This window comes from Lissotriton helveticus, chromosome 3_1 (assembly GCF_964261635.1).
Source record: "Lissotriton helveticus chromosome 3_1, aLisHel1.1, whole genome shotgun sequence".
Classification (NCBI taxonomy): Eukaryota; Metazoa; Chordata; class Amphibia; order Caudata; family Salamandridae; genus Lissotriton; species Lissotriton helveticus.
Window position 1 is genome coordinate 2,010,828,010 of NC_136061.1, and position 13,593 is coordinate 2,010,841,602.

The 13,593-nt window shown below is 46.1% G+C and overlaps 1 protein-coding gene across 3 annotated transcripts in view; it reads right to left on the reverse strand.

Annotated features, from left to right (window-relative positions):
- The window catches only part of MCTP2 (multiple C2 and transmembrane domain containing 2), an 895,323-nt gene that overhangs the window by 465,291 nt on the left and 416,439 nt on the right, over window positions 1–13,593 (reverse strand). The gene's annotated exons all lie outside the window — the stretch shown is intronic.

Consider the following 13,593-nt stretch of genomic DNA (forward strand, 5'->3'; position numbering starts at 1 on the left):
GTGCGTTATGTGTGTGTGGTGTATGTGTGTGTGGTGTTTTCTGCACACTCACACACTGCCCCTACACATTCATACACTGCTCACCCGCACACTCCCAATGTCACCCTGCATAGTCACACACTGTTTACCCTGCACACTCATTCTGCACACTCACACAATGTGCACCCTGCACCCTTACAGACTGTCTCTGCAGTCACTCTGCACTCGCTGTCACTCTGCACTCGCTGCCACTCTGCACTCGCTGCCACTCTGCACTCGCTGCCACTCTGCACTCGCTGCCACTCTGCACTCGCCGCCACTCTGCACTCGCCGCCACTCTGCACTCGCCGCCACTCTGCACTCGCCGCCACTCTGCACTCGCCGCCACTCTGCACTCGCCGCCACTCTGCACTCGCCGCCACTCTGCACTCGCCGCCACTCTGCACTCGCCGCCACTCTGCACTCGCCGCCACTCTGCACCACTGCACCGCCACTCTGCACCGCCACTCTGCCACTCTGCACTGCCACTCTGCACCACCGCACCGCCACTCTGCACCGCCACTCTGCACCGCCACTCTGCACCGCCACTCTGCACCGCCACTCTGCACCGCCACTCTGCACCGCCACTCTGCACCGCCACTCTGCACCGCCACTCTGCACCGCCACTCTGCACCGCCACTCTGCACCGCCACTCTGCACCGCCACTCTGCACTGCCACTCTGCACTGCCACTCTGCACTGCCACTCTGCACTGCCACTCTGCACCGCCACTCTGCACCACCACTCTGCACCACCACTCTGCACTCTGCGCCGCCACTCTGCGCCGCCACTCTGCGCCGCCACTCTGCGCCGCCACTCTGCGCCGCCACTCTGCGCCGCCACTCTGCACCGCCACTCTGCACCGCCACTCTGCACCGCCACTCTGCACCGCCACTCTGCACCACCGCACCGCCACTCTGCACCGCCACTCTGCACCACCGCACCGCCACTCTGCACCGCCACTCTGCACCACCACTCTGCACTGCCACTCTGCACCGCCACTCTGCACCGCCACTCTGCACCGCCATGAAAATCGCACTCTTTACCTCTTACTGAACTCACCACCCGTTGAAATGAGTTGAATGTTCAATATCATCCGAAATTGCACTTTCCCACTTATTTTTATCGCAGCTAAGAGTGACAGTCAAATATACAGCTGGTACCGTGTTCTTCCCTCGTTATTCCACTTACCATGTCAGCCACTTAAATAAACAAACTGGCAAGCCAGCCCGAAGCACCCACCACGTCGACCCTGAAGTATCACCTCACATCAGTGCTCTAAAACAAACTCGCTTTACATTCCGTGTTCAAACAAGGAGGTGCAAGCTAGCTGAAAACTGTAAACCTTTTATTCCAAACAAACATTTTAAATTTCGGTAAAAGCATTTCAGCTATTCAAACATTGAAATTAGCCGAGTAAACTTGAATGGACTGCCGTGCGCGAAAGGTAAATGTTAAACGCGCGCATGATACATGCAATGCAATGGTGAACGCGCTCGCACCATCTGGATTGCATTACACGGGCACTCTGACAGCTCCTAATTAAGATTAATCACTTGGCCGTGCTCGTTCGCGCACAGAATATGCCACATCGGGCACGCGTAAATTACTTATAGCCTATCAGGTCAACGCTATTAAAAAAACAGCACAGCGAAGACGAATCACTAGGCAGATGCCAGAAAACACTAAGGAATGTGTCTGGCCAGAGCCCTAGAGATACCTTTTTTTTCTCTTTAACATTAGGAGCTCGAAGCTCCGCCCACTTCGTGATGCGTAGGCCGAGCCCTAAAAACTAACTGTTGTATGGATTGATCCAACATCAAACATCAAGCTCATATACTGGTAGGTGTTTTAATTGATTCCTTCCCAGAAAATCTTGTAGTTGAATTCCAACTTAGTTAGCGTCAATGCGTTTCGGTGGAGCATCACTTAATTAAAAGCCACCTTCTTCAGGACACAAATTTTAGGAGAACTGTTTCTCCAACAAGTATATAACAATTTGTAATCTATATAGGAGAGAAGATTTATAGGACAGGAATTTTAGTTTCTCCACTCTCAATCCCCTATACCTCCTCTCCATGTATTCCAATTACATCGTCCCATACTTTTCTTAAACAAAAGATAAAAGTGAGAATCTCTCAATACATTGAATATTAAAACAATAATCACTTTGCGTTTTATATCTACCCTTGGTGGCTTTCACCAGAGTCCTCCCGCTTAAAGACCGATACGTTTCAATACACTTGCGTACCTCATCGAAGCCTTCCTTCCATCCTCATTCATACATTATCTCAAACCGGGAAGAGAAAAAAGGGAAGACCAAGGGAAATTACAACACTCTCCACTATTGGTGTAGTGTATCATGATTTAACAATGTAAGTGCGTACAACGTAGTTTGTTGATCACAGAAATCACTCTGGTATAAAAGAAAATAAGGAATTATTTCTTAATGGCATGAATTGGACTCATTAAGTTTCTAGCCTTTATTTAAGCGGGAGTTACTATGTTTCTTACCTTCCAAACAATGTCAAAGGAGGTGTAGTGTAGTTCCTATATTCCCAATAGGCTCCACGCATTGGAATAACATAAACGATAGTTTAGACGTAGGACTTAGGTCGACTAGGTCTCTATTGAATATGTTAGACTTATTTATGAATGCCAGCTAGCTCAGAGGTCACTAGAAACTTTCTCGAATTTACAAGAAGGGATTAGTTTCTGACAACCGCATAAACATGACAACTTTGCTCCCCTAGAACAAGGAGTATATCTCCAGAGTCGCGGAAACAATAGATCGCTATTTCACTCAGTCAATCGTGCATGCTTAGTTTCACCAGAAGTGCAGAGTAATAGAGAGACGGGCGTTTTCAATAAAAGAGGTTATTTATTGAGCAGTCTTCTTTCTCATGCAACAGAAGTGAATTGCTACAATTGCAATACTTGTCATGAAGTAAAGTGCGTACAGTAAAAGGAGTACTGTAAAATAGTACTGTAAAAGCATGGTATGGTTTCTAAGCCATACGGTACTTAAAATGGATAAAATACAATACTCAACTGGTGCTTCGAAGATACGCCTACCCCGGTGTACCTAACCTAAGCCTAGTACATGGAAGGAGTAAGTGAGCTATAGTTTGAGTTAAGGTAGTTTCTGCCAAGAATCTAAATCCAGAATTCTCTTAAGGGTCTAATCAGCTCCGTACCTTGGATATAGAATGAAGGAGGTCTTGTATCTCTCTCTCAGGACTCGATCTCCCAGCAACCCGCAAGGGTGACAGGGAAACGCTGGATTTCTCGGCAGGAGAAAAGACAACGTCTCTCTCAGTGCGTCAATGGGAGGGTCGGCTTCCTTTGGCACTCACTACAGCAGGGCGTCGGACAAGTAAATAGCCGATCTGCTCCAAACCACTGTGTGTTTTGCTAGGGCAGATGCTGGTATATTTATACCTGGAAGGTGCCGAGTTTGACGTAAGGTTGGACATAAGACGTCACTAAGAACTCGCAGTTCTTTCAGGACTCCAGGAGTTTTAGGACAAATTAATACAGAAGCAGTGGGAATTCCCGGGCTGCTGGAGGCTTGGTTTGTTTAAGAACACGTTGTGCTTTCTAGGAGTCTATGGGAGTAGCCTTGCCGTATTTGGACTGCATTGGCTATGACTTAATATGGGTATGATTCTTATGCCTTTATAAGGATATGATTTTATATAACCGCATAAGGGCATAAATCGGGTATATTTAAATAGGGTCCTAGATTCGTTTACAACAGAGGTATTTTTCATATTTTCTTTTTCTCTCTTTTAGTTTAGCAGCAGGGAAACTAGTTCTCCTGGTCTGAGCTGCCAAACAACAACAATGCATCCTTATCTTCCAGGTCACATATCCAGTTTAGATTTGGCAAACAGTAACTGGTAATTTAGTTACTGCAGAAGAAAAATAACACATAACATGGCCTATTTTAAATTACGGTATAATTATAGGTTCTAGAAGTCTTACTATCTTGGAGTTGACTTCACCTACCATCTGGAGTCAAAGGGGCTCCTAATATTGCAAATATTAGAATTAACATCTAAAGGATGCCAGGATACTACTATAAAGATACAATGATTTTAGCGGGAAGCCAGTCTAAAATCTTACTCCACTCTCCCATCTTGAGTGGCTGCATTTTTCTTTATAGGCCCCCATAGAGATAACATTTCCAAGCACCCTCGTTAGAATCCCATCTTGTTCGTTAACTTGGCGCATCTAGTAATATCAATCTCCCAAAGTCCTACCTTAATGATAGCGAGTCTGCGTCCAAGTTAGAATCAATATTTGCACCCATACTCTCTTCCTATTCCTTCCAGTTGGCGTGAAGCATCACGTCCTTCTGGCTTTCTCTAAAAGGTGCCACCGCGCATGTCTAGTGGCCATATTTAAATGTCTAGTAAAGTGATTTGTGAAGAATAGGACTAATCCTTATAACAGGCACACTTCTGCATCTATATACACAGGTTTTAAAGATGTGAACTGATTCTATTTTGTCCTTGTTCTTTGATATCTGTATAACATCCCATGTGTAAGCTAATTTCCACTCGTGGGTCACCATAATCTCTGTCGACCTGCGAGGTGGCTACAATGGCCATATATATAGACCGAATAGAATCTTAAACTCGACTGCAGTACTTCCCAACTCTGTACTGGGAAAAAGTGTATAAAAACCAGTTGTTACAGGAGCTATATATTTTTTTTTGTGCTATATCTCTAAATATATGGATAGAAGACGTAGTTCTAATACCCATACTAACACAATACATAGTCATCAATCAAGGCATGATGTTGTGCTGGGTTGAGCTACATAGATCCAAATAACATGGATCGGTTCACTGTACCTAGCAACGAGTAGAAGTTTTTGGGAATCAAATATACACTTAGGATGATGCAACTATACGAAGTGATGTGAAACACCCATACCTCGCTCATTGTATCTATACAGTCTAACTGTGTATCTAGAGTTGCGGGCCACCAGACTCTATTTAAGAATAAACAGATGGTGTCCTTTGGTACTGGTTCAGTTATCAACATCTCAGTACCCAAGTCCCCGGGGTGAGATTATAACCTTCATCCAACAATGATTTTCTCCCAATCTTCTCTCCTATTTAGACCCCTTCTAATTGTATTGAACTTAACTATGAACCATTGTTCTCTCATCTTTCTTCTACTATCTTTGTTACCACCTCTCTTCTGATCTTTGACCTTTTCTAAAAATGATCCATCTAATGTCCGAGGGTTCATGTTTTTTTCCACCCAGTGATTCACAACAGGGCGTTCTCTTTTCTAGTGTTAATGGCTGACCTGTGTCACATGGGCTACAGAGAAAAAAGTGTAGTTGCATTCGTCGGGATGTTGCGAGCGCCAAACATCACGCAGCACACAGTCGGCACGCCAAGCTAACACCTAAGGGGAAAGAGCCCCGTGTGCCCCGTCCTCTGCCCCGAGCAGTACTGTTCCGCATTCATCACTATGTTGAAATCTATGCCCACCAGAATTGCTGAGTCTGTGGAATGGAGTACTTTTGCTAGGGAATCAGTTTTGACATTTTCATGTTGCTTGTTTGGGGCATACAGTGAGGCTACAGTGAAATGGAGTGCGCCAAGTTGCAATCGGGGACCAGTAATCAGCCTTTGACCCCGAGAAATGGGCCTTGGACCACCTTGGGGAAGCGCTTAGAGAGAAGGATAGCTACACCACTTTTTTCCCTTTCCCTGATGACCACCATTGCTGTGGAAATCTCTTGATTTCAATTCTGTGTGTGTCTTGGGGAAGCAAGTTTGTCTCCTGGATCAGGCATATGTCCCCTTGTGAATATTCTAATAAAGAGAGGACCGCGGCCCTCTTAACAGGATTGCTAAGGCCTCGTACCTTAATCTCCATGGCCTAGAGACGAGAGAGAGGCTAAATGGCAGTGGGCTTGTGACTCACTGGACAGGCTGGGAGAGACACTGGGGCCCAGCTGTCGAGGAAAGTTCTTGGTAGCCCATTGATGTACTGCTTTGTTCTGGTGTGGACCGTCGGAAGGGGAATTCCCATACATCATTCCATAACCCAAACAAGTAACATTAACAGGTTTTAAAGACAATAGAGTCCATCATCGGAGGAAGGTTCAAATTGGTGAGGCCAGCCAAAGAAGAGCGAGACATCAGGGAAAGGCTATGCTCTGCCCCCCTTCGCTCACTAATCGTATCCAGTACATTCAACTCTCAGCACAGGACCTCATGCCTCAAACCTTTCTTTGGCTATGGTGGCCAGGTCAGGCTGTGCCGGTCGAGCTGCAGGCCTCTTCTAGCCTGGAGGCGGTCCTTGCCTGGGGTTCTGTTTTCCACTGGGGTCCATCCGGGATCTTGGGCCTTGGGTGTCCAGGCAGTGAACCCTGCAAACTTCACACAGGGAACGTAGTTGGTATGTTTTGCTGTCTAACTGAAGGATAAGGCAAAATGAATGGCCCAAGAGTATGCAATACCTTTAGAGTGTAGGTGATTGGTGACAGGGCAAAATTCGTTTTGTTTCTGCAAGGTGGTGGCTGCAACATCCTGGAATAGCTGCGGCGAAAGACCGCAAAATTAAAGTATTGCTTCTTTCTCTATGAAGTTGTGAATGCAGACCAGGATGTCTGCTGGTGGATGAGGGGGGCCCTGGAGGGATCAACCCGGTGACACCAATCTATTTTCATGTTGTTTGTCACGGTGCCACCCAGAATAGTGCTGAATGGAGCCTGGACATATCCTTAGAGGTCCATGCCCTCAGCGCCTGAAGGGACTCCCCGGATGCGGACATTGTTTCTTCTGGACCAGTTTTTTAAGTCTTCGGCATGGGCCTGCCAGTCAATTTGTTGGTCCTGGAGATGGATGCTGGGGATGGATGATTTCCTGCTGGAGGGCTTCTTTTTCTTGATCTCTAGCCGCAGCTCCCTCTTCAAGAGCCACCCCTTTTTAGCCTACGTCATCATTGTTTCGGCATGCTTCCCTTAGCTCCCACGTCAGATCCTTTACCACTGTCTGCAGATCCTCGAGCTGCACAGGGAACAGAGTGACTCCAGGAACTCGCGCGTCACAGTGCCCTCAGCTCCATCTCCCCCACCGGGGTGCTTCAATTCACTTGTCGCCATCTTCTCCTGCTGGGCTTCCCAGTCCCTTTTAGCAACAAATCACGGACTGAACAGTCTTTTGTCGCTTTCGATGTAGCCATCACTCTGCGTGTACGGGCTCAGGGAACCGTGGGGTGAGTGTGGTGGGGCAGTAAGTTCAGGCGTGGCGTGAGCAAGAGCTGATCCAAAGTCCCTCCCGATGAGCCCCACCTCCGTGCGGTTCGGGCCCATGTTTGTCCCTAATCCAAGGTCCAACAGCCCTGCCTCAGGAGAGTCCATATTGATATGTCCAGCACAGTGTACCCTAGGATAGGTTAGCGGGCTATCCGATGATGTCAGTGAGTGGTAGGCCACCAAGATGCAAAATCTGAGGTTCTATCAAATGCCACACTGCTAGGGTTAATGGGACTCACTGACCGGTAGCCCAACAGCTTTGGCCCCTAGATCTCGAAGCTGCTCTGAATGTCCACCGCAACTCTGAGACGAAACACCGGAGGTCCATGATCGCAGATACTTCTGCGGCACGTGACTTGAGGGGCAATTCGGGATGATGGAGGCATTCAAAGGGGGCTTAGGCCCAAATAGCTCAGAACAGTTGGTAAGGCTGAGGACTTTTGTTGCTTATATGGCCCAGGACCACCCCACCTGATTTGTGGTGGAGAGCAGACAGGATCTTACTTAATCGGTCCCTGGCACGTGAAGGCCTGGTCTGCAAAAGAGTCCAGCCACACCTGCTTGCTAATGACCCGTGGGGGCTTATATGGTGCAAAGCAGCCCTGAGCCTCCAGCGCCACCTCCCCGGAGGCAGCAACACCGGGCAGGGGGTACTGTAGTTTGAATGTTCTTGGTGGGCACTTTGCATATCATTTGCCTCCCCCGGCACTGATGAATGTAGTGATGTAAGAGGAGAGAAGGAGGGGGGGGCTGCAGCTCGTGGCCCACCAGGACGTCCCTGGACCCGGCCCATGGATGGGTCACTGGATGGGGGCCACACAGGTTTTCTAAGGCTGTGCGTTCAAAGGGAGAGAGCGGGCCAGCCTGTGGAGTGCAGGTCTATCCGACGTGGCACTTCAAACCACTAACGCTGCTCCGTCTCAACTCCGCTCGTTTATTTGGGAAATGGAAAATGCACCAGATATGGAGTCAAAGTCATATATTTTAGTCCATTATTTCACTTGATTGATATAAGGAGTAAAAATGGTCATTAGCCAAAGCGTTTTGTTGACTTTGACCCACGGAACTTCATCTGGACTCAATGTACCAAGTGGAATCTATTGTATTATCTTCTGTGGTTCGTAACAGAAACGTAGTATCTCAGGACGTCACCCCAAAATCAGGGTCCAATAGTTCTAGTCCCTGTTTGTAATCTGAGACTTTACTGAACTCCCAAACGTTTCTGCACTGCATTGCATTCTCTGACTCTGGAGGAGCCCTCCAGCAGCTGCCTGGAGAGGAGCGTTTTGTGTGCTGCTTGTTAGCGGGCTCACAAGACTCCCAGAATTCAAGAGTCCCAGAATGCAATGCAGAGCAAACCGTTTTACCCTGTTTAACAACAATTAATCAGGGTCACAGTGAAAGCTCTTGCTTTTGGGTCTTCTATGTGAAGAAAATAGCACAACAGACTGGTTCAGTGGTCATTTGTCTTCGTCAGTTGTGGCCTCCATGCCATTGGGGAGTCTCTTTGCTATGGCAGTGATGATATCTTAGTGCACATCTCCAATGGTATGCTTTGTAAGACCTACCTGTTTGGATAATTCTGTTTGCCACAATCGGTTTCTATCTCGGAGTTCAAAGTGTCGAGATGCCTCTTTTGGTGAATGCACTTCACAAATATATACACTTTCCTCAAATAAGTTTATTTGAAAAACAGATTGTAATTTGTGATTGAGGGTCTCCTCTAATTAAATGTAAGGAAATGCATTCAGCAAACAACATCGGTCTTCAACCCTTAGGGTAAATTTGGAAGAAAGTGATAATGGCTCCGTTTTAAACAGAAAGAAAATAAAAAAAATGTTAAATCCAGCTTCTGGGCAAGGCCGTATTTAGACCCTGACAAGAACTTTCACTTACTGTTAGTGAGAAAGTCCGAACTATGCAAGATCTCCTATCTGCTGGAAATGTTGGGTCTGGCAATATAAAAAAAAAAAAAAACACTGAAAAGCTCGTGCACTCCAGGCACAGATGTTGTAGCACTTACTTCTTGTAACTGGAAGCTCTGAGTTCCATTAGCTAAAACATTCTTCATAATACAAATCGGATTTTGTGCCTGTCACCATGGAGTCAGAGGTAATATTTTCTGTAAACTCGGAAAGCTTAAGCATGTCCGGTGGAAAAAGGGCAAATCATTTCGTGAAACATTTGTTTCCTTTTAACTTCAAGGGAACAGATGCTGCCACCCATTCCTGCACAGCCATACGACCGCATACAACTGAGTCGTATCACAGAATAGTTAAAAAAAAAAAAAAAAAAAGTGAAAAACAAATAGCAATGTGCATATTTAAGAATAATAGAAACTTAGTTTATTAAAAATGTTGTGCATTGCTTAATGTCTGAGATTTACCAGCAAACTTCCCTGAGTCACTGTCATTCACCATTCCCAGCCTCCTTTAGCTAGATTTTGCCGTCCCCTCTTGGGCAAGTCATGTGTGTGTGTGTGTCTATAAAGTCTTTGACTGGTACCTTTCCTTCGCCCCTTATATGTTCATTCTTTTACCATGAACAACTATAAAATAGTATGCAAAATAAGCTGGACATATTTCTCCCGACGGGTCTTCATGCACTCGGCACTGGACACCGGACACCACTGAGACCTCTAGAGAGAAACACAATACAGTCCAATGCCGCCTTTAAAACTAGTACCAACACTTTCCACATAATTCCACAGAAATGTCATCGATATTACCGGTAAAAAAGGGAACACAAATGTGCTTTTCTGAAGATTAAATTTGGAGGTGACAAGGAACATTTCATTCATTTCCTGTAGTTAGGAGGATTCATGAAGTTTCCTACTTCACAAAGTTCTAGGAAGTCTCCTGAACGTTATGTGGCCGAGGGAGACTTGCTTCAACTTTGACCATACCTGCAGCCGGATGTCCCACCCAACAATACAGCTGGGAAACACAATGGCTGCAACTTGCCCATGTCATCTTTGTGATCTCTTGGCATTTTGAATGGTTTTTCGCAATGCTGCACTGCGTCCACAATGCTGTGCAGTGCGGCTAAAGTTAAATAAGTAAAAAGCCTTTGACATGGCAGTAACTGCTGCTAATCAGTATTCCAACCATTGTGTAGATGATTAATATCATTTCTTAGGTCCTGACGAATTGCCAATTGACCCATCAGGCAAGAAACATGTTGATATTTGATTTGGTAGAACGACCAGAGAACACGGTCTCTTAGGTTAGTGATTATAGTTTTTAACTAGACAGGCAGACTCACTTATTAAAACTTGCTTTAGAGTACTATGGAGTCTATGTTAATTACACTACCCAACGCACTTTGCACATCATCACATTCATCTTCACCTCACGGCCCTACACCCTCACTTCACATTATGACTTTGGAATAAAAGATCTCAGAGCCTCTTTCTGGGTGTTCGTTACGCATTGCAGCACCGGCCCAAAGAGGAGCAAGCGCAATGATAAGGCATGACACTCAATCGGGTGTGTGAGGGGCCCCAGTTCCAAAAGGAGTGGACTCCTGTCCTATCCTGTGAATATTAGATCGACCAGCCTCATATTCTCTTCATTAGACTCTGTCTAGTGAAAATTCATACCTTTTTGAAACAATGGAACTTATAAGTAACCCTGGGCGGGTAACTCCTCTCCGCTCTGCCAGCGGAGTTTGTGGAGATTTGCCTACTCTGCGCTCTGTGGCGAATACGGAGGTAGGCAAAAATCCACTTCCGTGGCGGAGCGGAGTTAGCCGCTCTCTGCCCCTCCCAAATGCTTTAAAATGATAAAAAGAAGGCACTTACCTGTGTTTCTGCTGCCTCCCCTGCCCGGCCGTTCTCCTTCCAGCTCCCCTCGCGTCCTTCTATATTAAAAAAAACACTACGTTGTGCGTCTTCCGAGTGCGCATGCGCAAGACTTACAACATAGTGGTTTTTTCAATGAAGAAGGATGCGAGGCAGCGATTTAGAAGGGTATGATTAAGTGGTTGATCCATGTGAGTGGAGGGACGGAGTTGTATGCAATCCTGTGTCTGGTGGTGAAGATTGGATCCAGGGTGTATTCTGCGATGTGTGTAGGGCCTGTAATGAGCTGGGTGATTCCAATGTTGTCCATGCTTTCAAGGAGGGCTGTAGAGCAGGGGTCCATTGGGTCTTAGAGACAGAAGTTGAGGTCACCAACTGGTATGAAGTCCTTAGAGTTAATGGTGAAGCAAACGAATAAAACGAAGTCCTGGTCCTGGGGGTAGATATGCGAGGGTGCCATTAAGGGGAAAGCAGCCATTGGTTTATAGTCTCAAATACATGAGTTCCGTGATGTCCGTGGATTGCAAGTGCTCCTCCTGGCTTGTAAAGGCAGTCATGTTATACGATCTTGTAACTTGTTGGGATAGCCACAGTGATGTTGGGTGCTGACACGGGGTTGAGCCAGGTTTCCGTGAAGAAGAGAAGGTCTGGTGCTACTGCTTAGGAGATTCCAGACCTCGGTGATGTGTTTGCTGAGCGAGCAAGTGTTGAGAAGCATGCATGCGAGTGGTTGTTGAGGTGCTGGTTTGGTGTGTTGTGAGGCATTTGTCCGGATGCGAGGTAGTGTTGCTGATGCACGGATGTGCACCCCTACTTATACGGGGTTAATGCTGGACCTATAAGCATCCCTGATCCCCTAGCCTTTGATGATAGTGTTTGAGTGAGGCCTTGTGGGTGGCTTTGGTATCGGCATCATGGTTGGTTCTCTATTTTCTTTCTTGCTCTTTGCAAAAGAGTTTAGTGGTGTAGTGGTGGGGGCTGATCAGGATTCCTGGCACAGAGCACAGGCCAGGTATATCAGTGCAGATGGACTGACCTTTAGCACTCCGCAGTTGCCATTTAGAAGGCCCTGGAAGTGGGGAAGCACAGGGCAGAAGACGGGATTAGCAGCATTGGAAGAGAGATGGAAAGGAGAGCAGGTATGGAGCGTGGGAAGAGGTGCATGAGGGAGTGCCAGAGGCTAGAAACGAGGGAACAAAGGCACAAAGAACAAAAGCGAAGATAGAAAGTGGCACAAGAGGCTAAAAACGGGGGAGGGGGAAGGAAGCAAAAAAATGGGGAAGGGGAAGAGCGAAAGTGGTACTAAGAAGACAAAATGCGGCTCAGAAAAGGCCTAAGAGTGAGAGAAAAGAGATTAAGGGGAGGGCAGAGAGAAAGGAGAAAGGAGAGAGAGCAGCAGCAGAGAGGCGGGTAAGCCTCAGGCACAGATACTGTCTAAGAGGGCCTTAACTGGTGGGAGGGTCTGTCCAGGTAAGTCTTGGGGTGGGCCTAGGTACACATCGTACTCTATGCTCGTCTCCCATTACATTTTGGCAGGTTTGACCTGCCAAAATGTAACAAATATTGAGTTATTTAACCCATCCTATACTTTGCCAAAGCGTTAAATAACAGGGCTGATATGTATCAACATTCCGTTTTGCGATTCCTAAATAGCGATTTTTAAGGAATCGCTATTTATAAATCGCAAAATGGTATGTATGTAGAAATCAGCTTCTTTTTAGCGATTTCTGAAAATTCCTTAATTGCGTTTAGCAAATTGCTAATCGCAATTAAGGAATAATTTCCCATTCATTTCTATGGGCCAGGAGGCCCATAGGAATGAAGGGGAAATTTGCTAATCGCAATTTGCTAATCGCAAATTGTGAATATTTTCAAGGGTGCAGGGGTGTCCAAAGGACACCCTGTTTCACCTCTGAAATCGGCATGGGTGCACATGTGACGCACATACATGCCCTAAGGGCATGTATTGCGTCACATGGCACTTAGAAAATTGTAAAAATATGCATTTAGGAAGGAATTTGCAACTAATTTGCGATTCCTTAAAGCCAATTTGCTAATTTTTTTGGCTTCTTACATTGCATTTAAGGAATCGCAAAATGCAATCGCAAGATAAGGAATCGCTATTTTGCAATTCCTTATTTTTCAAGCAGATTGGCTTGATGCATACCATTAGTCCAAATTGCATTCACAAATGCGAATTTCGGCGTTTGCGAATTCAATTTGGCTTGATACATATGGCCCTACGACCTTTGTTATTGGCATTGTTACCCAGCGCTGGGACACCTCTGTAAGTGAAATCTCTTTACTGAACGTCTAAAGCACAGTAAAGTACAAAATGAGGTCAGAACCCTACTGAATTACTGTTTTATAAAGTTTTCACCGATCGGCATCACAGCAGACAATTTCTCAGATGCATAATAATATTCAATTGAAAAGAAAGGCATTTCATTTTATGACAGAGCCTGTCCCAGATAGGAACAAAGGCA